The following is a 12,314-nucleotide window of genomic DNA, read 5'->3' as shown; positions in this document are numbered from 1 at the left end:
AGAAACATGGAGACTGAAGAGTAGGGCAATATGGTTACAGGCAGGAGATGAAAACACAAAGTTCTATCAGAATTATGCAAAAGGAAGAAAGATAGCTAATACAATTTGGAAAATGCCTCTTCCAAATGGAGAGATGGCTGACACCTTCAAAAAACTATCTATGTTGGGTACCACTCACTTTCAGAATCTGTTCAGATCCCCTCAAGAAGCCAATCTAGCTGATATCATACAAGTGGCAGGCCATTTTCCTAGATATGTGGGGGAGGAGGCAGCGATTGAACTCAATTCTCCAGTCACTCTTGAGGAACTTGAAGGGACCTTAAAGTGGTTCAAAAAAGACAAAATCCCGGGTCCAGATGGGTGGACGATCGAGTTTTACCTGGCTTTCTATGATTTTCTGGCCCAGGACCTTCTCCAGGTTGTGGAGGAATGCTAGTCTTCTGGCAAAATGTACAATGCTATCAATTCTACTTTTATCGCCCTCATCCCCAAATCCGATTCCCCCACATCCTTCAATGATTTCCGTCCTATCTCCCTCTGCAACTGTCTCTACAAGATAATTTCAAAAATCATTGCAAATCGTATTAGGCCTATCCTGTTTCTCAGCACATCCTCCCTAAACAGTTTGCCTTTCTGGAAGATCGACAGATCCACGAAGCCATCGGCACTACACAAGAAGCCATACACTCTATTCGATCCAGAAGACTCAAGGGGATCATCCTCAAGATCGATCTGGCTAAAGCTTTTGACCAGGTAAGCTGGCTTTACATAAAAATGCTTCTTATCCACCTGGGCTTCCCGCATCTTTTACCACATGGATCATGGCCTGCATATCAACGCCTACCTTCAGTCTCCTCATCAATGGCTCTGCCTCTCCTTTTTTCCATGCTGAAAGAGGACTCAGGCAAGGATGCCCTCTTTCCCCTCTCCTCTTCCTGATTGTCATGGAATGTCTGAGTAGGCTAATCTATCATGAAAAGCAAAGTGGCAGATTATTTGGATTGAAGATCAATGATCAGTGCTACCTCACTCATCTCCTTTTCGTGGACGATGTCCTTATTTTCCTGGACGGAAGCATTCGTGACTCGATTGCCCTTGACAAGATCCTTGCCACCTTCTCCAAGGCCACTGGTATGTTGGCAAATCATGCAAAATCCACTATCACGATGGCCCATACCTCTGCTCAGGAATCCACCTTTGCCTCGCAGCACTTTCCTTATAGCCCTCGCCCACTTGATCAGGGCTTCAAATACTTAGGTTTCTGGATCAAGCCCATGAGTCAAAAGATAGCAGATTGGACTTGGTTGGTCATCAAATTAGAGAAAAGAATCTCTCACTGGTGCCATCGTTTCTTATCCAGAGCTGGCAGGCTGGTGCTAATCAAATCTGTTTTGGAAGCCACTCTGGTATTCTGGATGGCATTAGCATGGATTCCTAGATGTATCCTGGCCCGACTCAAACAGATTTGTTGGGATGGGGCCTCAAAGATCTAACCTTATTTGCACAAGCTCTGGCTGCAAAGATGGGCTGGACTCTCCTTACCAAGCATAACCTATGGACATCCATCTCATACCACAAATATATCTGGCCTCTCCAAATTATGGACTGGATAAGGATGCCTCGATGGAATAAGACAGGCATATCCTCGGTTTGGAAAGCTCTTCTTTTCTCGCTCCCTCTCATTCGAAACCACCTGGCCTGGAGGATAAATGCAGGTACTAGTGCACGCATTGGTCTGGATCCCTGGACTAGGGGAGGGGGTCGATGTCTCCTCCCAAGAGAGCTCACTCTACTTCTAAATCAACAAGACATCAAGGTAATTGCTCAAATTGCGGATCAGGAGAATACCTCTGTTTTTACTCAAGCATGGAAATCTGCCACTCAGCTAAACCTGCCTCCTCAATGGCACCTTATCTGGAACAACTATACAAATGCTTTGAATGAGTCACACATCCGTATCAAGGAGGGACCAGATGAGCTCATGTGGTGCATGGCAGAATCTGGAATCTACACTCCAAAGGAAGGCTACTTGTGTCTGCTACAAGACAAACAACCTGACAACATACAAAATTGGTGGCAGAACATATGGAAGTTAAAATCTCCTCCCCAAACCAGACTTTTCTTCTGGTGCATCCTTCAAAACAAAGTACCCACCGGGGACATCCTCACTCACAGATCCTTGTATGGTCCTCATTGGTGCATCCTATGCAAACAGAGCTCAGAATCGACAGAGCACTTGTTCCTCAACTACAATATCACAAAACAGTTATGGAGATCTGTAGCTGCTGAGATCCGATTCACGGGAGAATGGAAAGGAGATAGTATAACAGCAACATGGGAAGCCTGGAACAGTGCGCACACAGGGACAAATCTGCCATGCCTTCCCCTGATTATTTGTTGGGCTATATGGCTGGCCAGAAATAAAATGACTTTCGAGGATAGCATGATCAGATGGCAGAGCATAACTGCAAAAATCATAGCATCCTACCTTGAGCTACCAGAATACTCTCTGCCTCGTCTGCACAGACCCACTGCTCCCGAACCAATAGACCACTCCTCACCGTGGGCTTTTTTTGATGGAGCAGCCCAACAACAAGGATGCAGGGGGGGCTTCCTTCTCTACCTTACTGATCAACATTACTACAGAGTCAAAATGGGTTTGGGTGAAGGAACGAACAATTTTGCAGAATTAATCACTTTTCGACATTTATTACATTTTGCTCTAAATCATGAATGCAGAGATATTCAGATCTTTGGTGACTCTAATATTATTATAAATTGGATCAACAATAACACTAGATGCCACACACACACACTTATAAACATTCTGGATGAAGTGATGCATTTAAAATCTCTATTTAATTCCATACTTGTTCGTCATATTTACAGGGAGCATAACAACTGTGCCGACGACCTTTCCAAGGAGGCCACGCACCTGCCAAGAGGACAGTGGATAATCCATGAACAGAGGGGTACTACACAGTACCAGTACTATCACAGACCTTATATAGATCAGACATATCATCAGGTGGATGGCACCTAAATTTTTGCAGATTTCCGGCTATATATGATGATGTAGATATCTAGTTTATTTATGCACATCACCCTGCGAGGTGTATATATGTTTTGAACTCTATACAGCATCATCCTGCGTGATGATTTTTTGATTTTTGATACAGACCATTCACAGGAATGGGATTGTAGATACTCTGGACATATTCCAAAATGACATGAACGCATATGCTGCCAAGCATATACTATATGTAATTTTTCAATATATAATGAAAGATTACGATTTTTCCTTGGGAAAAAAAAAAGTTTCAGTATAATGTCGTCAATGCTAGTTATAAACCATAAAGAGTTAAAAATATTTAGAACCAAGTTTATCTAGCTTTGTCCATAACTAGAATGAGAGATTTATCTATAATATTAAAGGACATAATCTTCCAATGACACTGATTGGAAACAAAATAATAATATCATTGCCTCAAGCTTGGGGTTTATAGAGGAGTTATTAAAAGCATGAACGCAACAATAGGAATTGTTTCATTATTGAAATGTAACTAACAATGAAATCACTTTTTTGTAAATAACTATATCATACAAATAAATAAAAGTTGTGAGCAGCAAAGTTTTCATTTGAATCCCTCTACGAGAGGGAATATAATTTCTCCATAGAAACACTTAGTTAATCCTCTAAATGTAACAGTTGAGCATGTTTCCATGCTACCCGTGACTATTGAACATTGCTGAGTAATATTAGCAATATCAAAATTAATTACATGCAAAGCCCTAAAGGAATAATTTCCAGAAAACTGCATAGCCAATCTAGGGAGACCATTCCGTCTCTGGCATACAAAGTTACTCAAAAAGCGTAAGGCCTAGTTCGCAACATGACCTTAAAGAGAATGTATACACTCATCCATTGGAGGAAGTGGAGAATAAAAACCTATTTAAATGTACATTTAAACCCTTGACTGCCAAATAAAAACTGTAGAAATTGAATCTCTCAACTATGAGGTCTATCTGCAAGATTTTTGAACACATCGCAAGAGAAGGTAAAGAAAACCCAGCACCTGGAAACAACATTAAAATTCCCAAGGAGTTAAACTGGTGAAAATCCGACATTAGAGAAGGATTCTAACTAGAAGCAGCTTCTCACCTCTACACGAGAAAAGCAAATTAAAGCCTAAAGCACCGTAAGGTAAAATTACTTCTATCGAAGCTCTCACAGAGAAAATTACCTATGGAAACGACCTGGAAGAGAAGTGGCACTCCGGTCGACATATCTGTCGTTAAACCAAATTTAGAGCTAGTCGTGCGGCCGAAATTACCAAAAATCATTGTGAAACAAGAAAAGAACCTAACATTGGAACATAGATTCCACCTGTAATGGAGTATGGTGAATACCCCGCCAAGGTAATTTGGAAAACTCTCTAGGATATGGTCACTGCGGCAAATGGAAACCAAAAACATTCGTGAGGAATGTAAAATCTGAGCATGTCATTTGGCAAAGAGAAAGTATGTGACAACAACCCCTACTTACCAGAGAAATTTCATATTTCGAGCTGGAAACCCTGGCGCCAGAGGTGCAGAGTCGTTCGGCAGAAGGGCAGAGTGACATTGTCCAATAATAACATTAATTCTGTAAATATTTTATCTAAAACATGAACAGGAACAACGTCAAATTCCCTGACCTTTTCTCGTAAAATATCAACCTACAAAAGGACCCTAATCATGAGTCGCTTTAAGAACTTGAGAGGAATGTAACCAGATAGCTTGATTTGAATTTAAACGAGCTGCTAGGAAGACTTTAGTCACCAGACAAGAAACATTTCACTGCAGTTTATTCAACTCGATCCAAAAATAAAATGTATGAGAGAATTGGTTCAAACCAAAGAAATCTAATGTTGACCCAAATATCACAATTTAAATGGCATTCCCATAAACATCTATTGATATGAACAAACAAGCCATTGCAGGGACACGAAAAGGAGCATGAAATTGGGCAAAACTGAAAATTTGAAATCAAATAGTTTACTATATAGATATACTACTAGAATACATTGATAATTCAAATCAATACTATGACAAGTCATACCTTGAATCAGTTGCACAGGTGCTACAAGTGTGTTCCTGCTACTTTTGTTTTTCTGGTGATTTAGGAACATGAAATTGGGCAAAACTGAAAATTTGAAATCAAACAGTATACTATATAGATATACTATTGTAAATAACATTAACTTCTTTACAGAATACATTGATAATTCAAATCAATACTATGACAAGTCATACCTTGAATCCGTTGCACAGGTGCTATAAGTGTTCTTTCGCAACAACTTCCTGCTACTTTTGTTTTTCTGGTGATTTCGTTCAATACCAGTTCCAACTACCTGAATTCTCTGGCAACCAGTTCCCGCTATTTCTGTTTTTCTAGTGATTTTGCTCAATAATATATATGACCATGAAAAAAAAAATTAGAAAAATGTGAAGTGGGATAATAATCATGCATTTAATTATCCAAATGATAATTTTTTACACCAGTTTATTGTCACACAAAAAAAAATCTGATTTGGACAAATCTCCTCATAATTTCAATGGATTGAAATAACTAAATAAAAGCAGGTGCGCCTACATGGAACATCGACAGTTTTTGTTGGTATTAATTTTATAATATTAAATGCTAGCGAGGCAGACTGTGTGTCTGGAGGAGTCTCCAGCTTTTAGCTTCGCTGTTAGGGCTTAAGGAGTGAAGTATTGAAATCACATGCACACGAGGAGTGTGACACAAGTTAAGCGGTCACATGAAAGCGGTAATGGATCTTAAGCCAACAATAATGGCGACTCAATGGAAATGAAAGAGGATGGCACAAGATGGACACGGCGGGCCCTGAATACATGTGGAGTAATTAAATGATTAATTACATCATGGAATTTAAATGATATTGTTTAATTATTCTATGTTTTATAGTTTATGGTTATAAATTAACCAAATAAATTTTTATTACTCATTTTTTTTATTGTTTAATTTTTTTTTACATGCATAAATAAAGATTTAACAACATAAAAAAATTTATACAGATGTCACAAACTAAATTTAGGATTCCAACCAGTTTTTACCAAAATATAAACAGATTTAATTAAAAAATATGTCCAAAAACCTATAAAATGTAAAAATATTAAACTCGTGCATGTTGGATGGGCCCAAAGTTAGGCATACATTGCATGGACATTGGGAAATGCGTAGAAATAATTTGTGTGATATTTCGAATCATCATGTTCACGTCGTCATGCGTTGTACAGAGATTACAATATGTTTCACTGTCGGCTACTAGTATTCATTGTTTTACCCCCTAAAATAGAAATCTTTTTTGAAAGGTGAGAATTACCCCCTAAAATAGAAATCTTTTTTGAAAGGTGAGAATTTTTTTTTTTTCCGAAGGTGGTAAAACCTATCAACTCAGGTGTCAAACCAACAGTGAGGACAGCCATCTCTGGCTGCTATCCGCGAATGCTGGGTTTGACTCATCACTGTTAAATAGGAAAACCACGCCACCTGACATAACCCTGCTGGTGGTCCGTAATCGGGAGCAGGCTCTCACTCCTGCCAGATATTTCAATTGCAGAATAAAATTTGTAAAATGTTTTAATTTATTAGTCATATATTGCACTTGAGTGCATGGTCACGCAGTCGGGGATGACGGTTTTCTCGCACCTGGTCCGCGTTTGAGCTCCATTTGTAGCGCCGCGGCAGCATATGATGTATTAATTGAGGATTGATATGATGTATTAATTGAGGATTGATTGTGATATAATGGTTGTACATAATGTATATTGATTATTGGACTTAATACAACTTCTTAAAGGGACCTCACTCCCTTTTCTTTTTTTTCATCTACGTCAAAAATCGTGTCAAGCGTATCTTTGTTGTTGATATTTGTTACAAGGCCAATGAAACAACGGTCATGTGACACGTCATCACATGAGTCACATACCATGTCATACAGTTGGTGGCGCATACACAAGCATGATCCGCGATGGCGGAGACACGACGGTGGAACGAGCACTATGTGGCGTTTGATTACCTAGTGTAGTAATCGAATAAAATTACCTAGTGTGGTAATCGACTAAAATTGGCGGGAGACCGTTGGTGCTTACCGCTGAAACGATGGCAGGCGTTTATTTAGCCAAGTACCAGAATTGGGGGCGACCGTCGGCGCTTACCGCTGAATCAGTGGCAAACGTTTATTTAGCCAAGTACGCATTTCCTTATGCACAAGGTACGTCCAAATTTGGCGGTCGAATAAATGATCATCGCCTTTCTCTGCTATATTAAATAGTGGTGTTGGTGGAAATGATCTAGTATTCATTACAGGGTTGTTTATTTTGGCTGAAACTTTGTCATTCAATCATTTTTTCCATCTCCGGACTCCCGATCAGGGGTTAAATTTGACTGGTGCCTTTACCAGTCATGGAATTTTTTTATAACAGTTTTATTTTTAAATTGCCCATCACATAACTTTTAATATTTATTTGTACAAGTTTTATCTAATTTCTGTAAATTGTATATATAATTGTTGCAAATTTTCTATTGCTACAAAATAACTCATAATAAAAATTATAAAAAAATAGTAATAATATAAACTATAATAATTAATAATAAAAATAACAACCAGTGACAGAAAAAAAATACCAATCCATCACCCATATATTCTAATGTCAAATATTCTCTCTCTCGGATTAATTCTCCATATGTATTCTTACAAATAGACAAACCACTTGTATAATTTTTTCTTCCTAATTCTCTCTATAATTATTCACTTGCGTGCATAATCCAACGAGAGTTAATTATTTACTTGCCTCCATATTCCATGGAGAGCACCAAATGACAGTGATTGATCAACATAGGCTAAGAATTTCAAATCTAATGCATCTGACGACATCTCTGCGACTCTAATGTCATTTCAATCCTTTTACCAAAAAATGTTGAAGGGTTGGGAATTTTTTTTTTTTATATTAGAAAGGCAAATCACCTTTGAGGGTCAATTTCACAGTCAAATTCCACCCGTCACTCACACTTTCAAACTCCAGGTCTATTTTATGGATGGGGTTTCCGCTGCTTTTTTTGGGTAATAAATCACTGTAGGCATGCAGAACAGAGGGAATTAGTACTTTTTTAAAGAAATTGAAATGGAAGTTGAGTTATTGCATGCAGAATGGAGGGAATTGGTAATTTTTTAAAGAAATTGAAATGGAAGTTGAGTTATTGCCAGCAATGGTTTTTTCTATCTTTCTGTGTTTTCGTAAAGCCTGCATGAGAATTTTGTTTTTAGGTGTTTGGACAATTTTGAAGCATGGTCGAAGCGATGCAGAGTGAGTTGAACATGCATAAATGGTGGAGTTTTTTTATAGATCCTGTAATCTATGAGAAACTGATGAAAGCAGTTGAACCTTATGTAATGAGAAATTAAAAGCCAAAGTTGTCTGATAGCGAGGATCTCGTAGATGTTTCTTGCTCTTCTTCTTGCTTTTTCATGGGCAGATTAGGAACAAATACAGACGAGGCTTCTAGGCAGCAATTCTGCTAGAAATGTTCCGGAGATGTCAGCATGTGCACCCACTATTTCAAGCTCATGATCTAAATTGCTAATGAATGGATGCAGTAACGCTGGAGATGTGTCTTGGTACCCGATTTTTCATGGGTTAGAAGCCAATAATCAGCTGCAATATGCATTCGTTCCAAACAGGGCTATGGATATGGGTTTGTAGTGTATGCCTTCATCCCAAATGGGTTCTTTTGAACTGGGAGTCAATTCATCTCAACGATTGAGCATATCTGAAATATATGAGCAGGTTCATGCCAATATATAGACACAGAAGAAACAATAGATAGACCAACTAAAATTGTAGCTTTTCTTAGCCAAAAGCCACAGTTCACAGCAAGTACTGGGGTCTCTAGCCTACCATTATCAGCAACAGTAGCTTCAGCTGCTAAAACAATTAAGGGATTTATATTTATCAAGAAACCTACACAATTGATAGATTTATCTTTATAAAAAAACCTACTTGGGGTAAGAGGTCAGCCCATGAAACTTTCTGCAAAAAATGATTCAAAACTGGGTATTGCAAGGCTAGCCAAGCTCTACAGAGGAGTGAGACAGACTCAGGCCTGTGAGTGATTGACTGACTCATTGAAAACAACTAGAGAGGAGAGACAGAGAAATAAGACAAGGAAAAGAGGAGGAAATACAGCAACAAGATTTTTATATAGATAAAGAGTGATATGGTAACACGACACGATTTTCCCTTATGAATTAATTAATTTGAAACTATAACCATTTTATTCATACACTTTGAGCAAAGTAGGGGAGAACCATTATGTCAAGTAATGCTTTCGAAACAAAATAATCAGAATCCAGAGAACAAGGTATCAACTATCACTTACTGGTTATTTATTCTTGAAAGTTCTTCATGATTAGATTGTGCAACACAGTGTTGTGTTGAGTTCCAGGTTTTATAGCCTTCGAAGTTCTAGATTTTGCAGCATTCTCTGTATGCCCTTTTTCATGGTTAGATTGTGCAACACAGTGGTCTGTTGAGTTCCAGGTTCTGTAGCCTTCGAAGTTCCAGATTTTGTAGCATTTTGCCTATGCCCCATGCTTACGAGAATTCACATCAAGTAATAACTTGCACACTTGCAGTGGATTGGAATTTGGAACTTGCAAGCTGGAAGCCAGCAAATAATCATAACATAATTGGGCGGTGCACACGAGTTAAATTTGACGCCCGTATGCACGTATTTTCCTTTTTTACATGTAAAATACTATCTATTTCAAAATCTACACGTCATCTCTAACTTGCCAATAATTTTTAAAAACATCATATTGACGGGCATATTAAAAAATATCAAGTTTTAATTTTTTTATATATATACTTGGCAAGTTGGCAGCAATAACGTGGTTAAAACTGAAAGGTGAGTGTGTGATTCATTAATACCTTCCTTAATGATCCCGGTATCCGAATCACATGTAAATATTACAACTTACGGCTTATAGGACGAAGCCATAAATCTAAATGCCATAGCAATTAATCCGTTTGGTGACCTCCTAGCTACCCACCGCCTAGTTATGTTATGGTTATTTGCCTAGCTTCCAACTTGCAAGTTCCAAATTCCAATCCACTGCAAGTGTGCAAGTTATTACTTGATGTGAATTCTCGTGAGCAGGGGCATAGGCAGAATGCTGCAAAATCTGGAACTTCGAAGGCTACAGAACCTGGAACTCAGCAGACCACTGTGTTGCACAATCTAACCATGAAGAAGGGCATACGTAGAATGCTGCAAAATCTGGAACTTCGAAGGCTATAGAACCTGGAACTCAGCAGACCACTGTGTTGCACAATCTAATCATGAAGAACTTTCAAGAATAAATAACCAGTAAGTGATAGCTGATACCTTGTTCTCTGGATTCTGATTATTTTGTTTCGAAAGCATTACTTGACACAATGGTTCTCCCCTGCTTTGCTCAACGTGTATGAATAAAATGGTTATAGTTTCAAATTAATTAATGCATAAGGGCAAATGGTGTCGTGTTACCATATCACTGTTTATCTGTATAAAAACCTTGTTGCCTTATTTCCTCGTCTTTTCCTTGTCTTATTTCTCTGCTCTGGTTGTTTTCAATGAGTCAGTCAATCACTCATAGGCCCGAGTCTGTCTCACTCCTCTGTAGAGCTTGGCTAGCCTTGCAATACCCAGTTTTGAATCATTTTTTGCAGAAAGTTTCATGGGCTGAGCTCTTGCCCCAAGTAGGTTTTTTGATAAAGATAAATCTGTCAATTGTGTAGGTTTCTTGATAAATATAAATCCCTTAATTGTTTTAGCAGCTGAAGCTGCTGCTGCTGATAATGGTAGGCTAGAGACCCCAGTACTTGCTGTGAACGGTGGCTTTTGGCTAAGAAAAGCTGCAATTGTAGCTGGTCTATCTGTTGTTTCTTCTGCGTCTATATATTGGCATGAACCTGCTCATATATTTCAGATATGCTCAATGGCTGAGATGAATTGACTCCTAGCTGAAAAGAACCCATTTGGGATGAAGGCATAGACTGCAAACCCATATCCATAGCCCAGTCTGGAACGAATGCATATTGCAGCTGATTATTGGCTTCTAACCCATGAAAACTCAGGTACCAAGACACATCTCCAGCGTTACTGCATCCATTCATTAGCAATTTAGATCATGAGCTTGAAATAGTGGGTGCACATGCTGACATCTTCGGAACATTTCTAGTAGAATTGCTGCCTAGAAGCCTCGTCTGTATTTGTTCCTGATCTGCCCATGAAAAAGCAAGAAGAAGAGCAAGAAACATCTACGAGATCCTCGCTATCAGACAACTTTGGCTTTTAATTTCTCATTACATAAGGTTCAATTGCTTTCATCAGTTCCTCATAGATTACAGGATCTATAAAAAAACTCCACCATTTATGCATGTTCAACTCACTCTGCATCGCTTCGGCCATCCTTCTACCAAAATTGTCCAAACACCTAAAAACAAAATTCTCCTGCAGGCTTTGCGAAAACACAGAAAGATAGAAAAAACCACTGCTGGCAATAACTCAACTTCCATTTCAATTTCTTTAAAAAAGTACCAATTCCCTCCGTTCTGCATGCAATAACTCAACTTCCATTTCAATTTCTTTAAAAAAGTACTAATTCCCTCCGTTCTGCATGCCTACAGTGATTTATTACCAAAAAAAAGCAGCGGAAACCCCATCCATAAAATAGACCTGGAGTTTGAAAGTGTGAGTGACAGGTGGAATTTGATTGCCAAATTGACCCTCAAGGGTGATTTGCCTTTCTAATATAACAAAAAATTTCCCAACCCTTCAACATTTTTTGGTAAAAGGATTGAAATGACATTAGAGTTGCAGAGATCGTCGTCAAATGCGTCAGATTTGAAATTCTTAGCCTGTGTTGATCAATCACTGTCATTTGGTGCTCTCCATGGAATATGCATGCAAGTAAATAATTAACTCTCCGTGGATTATCCACACAAGTGAATAATTATAGAGAGAATTAGGAAGAAAAAATTATACAAGTGGTTTGTCTATTTGTAAGAATACATATGGAGAATTAATCCGAGAGAGTAAAAGAATATTTGACATTAGAATATATGGGTGATGAATTGGTATTTTTTTTCTTTCACTGGTTTTTATTTTTATTATTAATTATTATAGTTTATATTATTAATATTTTTTTATAATTTTTATTATGAGTTATTTTGCAGCAATAGAAAAATTACAACAATTATGTATA

General features: G+C 38.2%; 1 long non-coding RNA gene across 2 annotated transcripts; it reads right to left on the bottom strand.

Moving 5' to 3' along the window:
* Window positions 1-3,798: 3,798 nt before the first annotated feature.
* LOC149267481 (uncharacterized) lies at window positions 3,799-4,662 on the bottom strand. Of its 2 annotated transcripts, XR_016253109.1 has the most exons (4): window positions 4,547-4,656; window positions 4,388-4,450; window positions 4,245-4,289; window positions 3,799-4,076 (listed from the first exon to the last, which is right to left on the bottom strand). It is a non-coding gene; the product is annotated as an uncharacterized LOC149267481 (long non-coding RNA). The 2 variants fall into 2 exon arrangements; XR_016253110.1 differs by having other exon boundaries at window positions 3,926-4,076; window positions 4,163-4,450; window positions 4,547-4,662.
* Between the last annotated feature and the right edge of the window lie 7,652 nt (window positions 4,663-12,314).

The sequence above is a fragment of the Pinus tabuliformis genome, chromosome 6 (genome assembly GCF_031772625.1).
Source record: "Pinus tabuliformis cultivar Carrire ecotype Pingquan chromosome 6, CPIR1, whole genome shotgun sequence".
Classification (NCBI taxonomy): Eukaryota; Viridiplantae; Streptophyta; class Pinopsida; order Pinales; family Pinaceae; genus Pinus; species Pinus tabuliformis.
The sequence above is the reverse complement of the archived record's forward strand: the minus strand, read 5'-3'. Positions and strand labels throughout refer to the sequence as shown.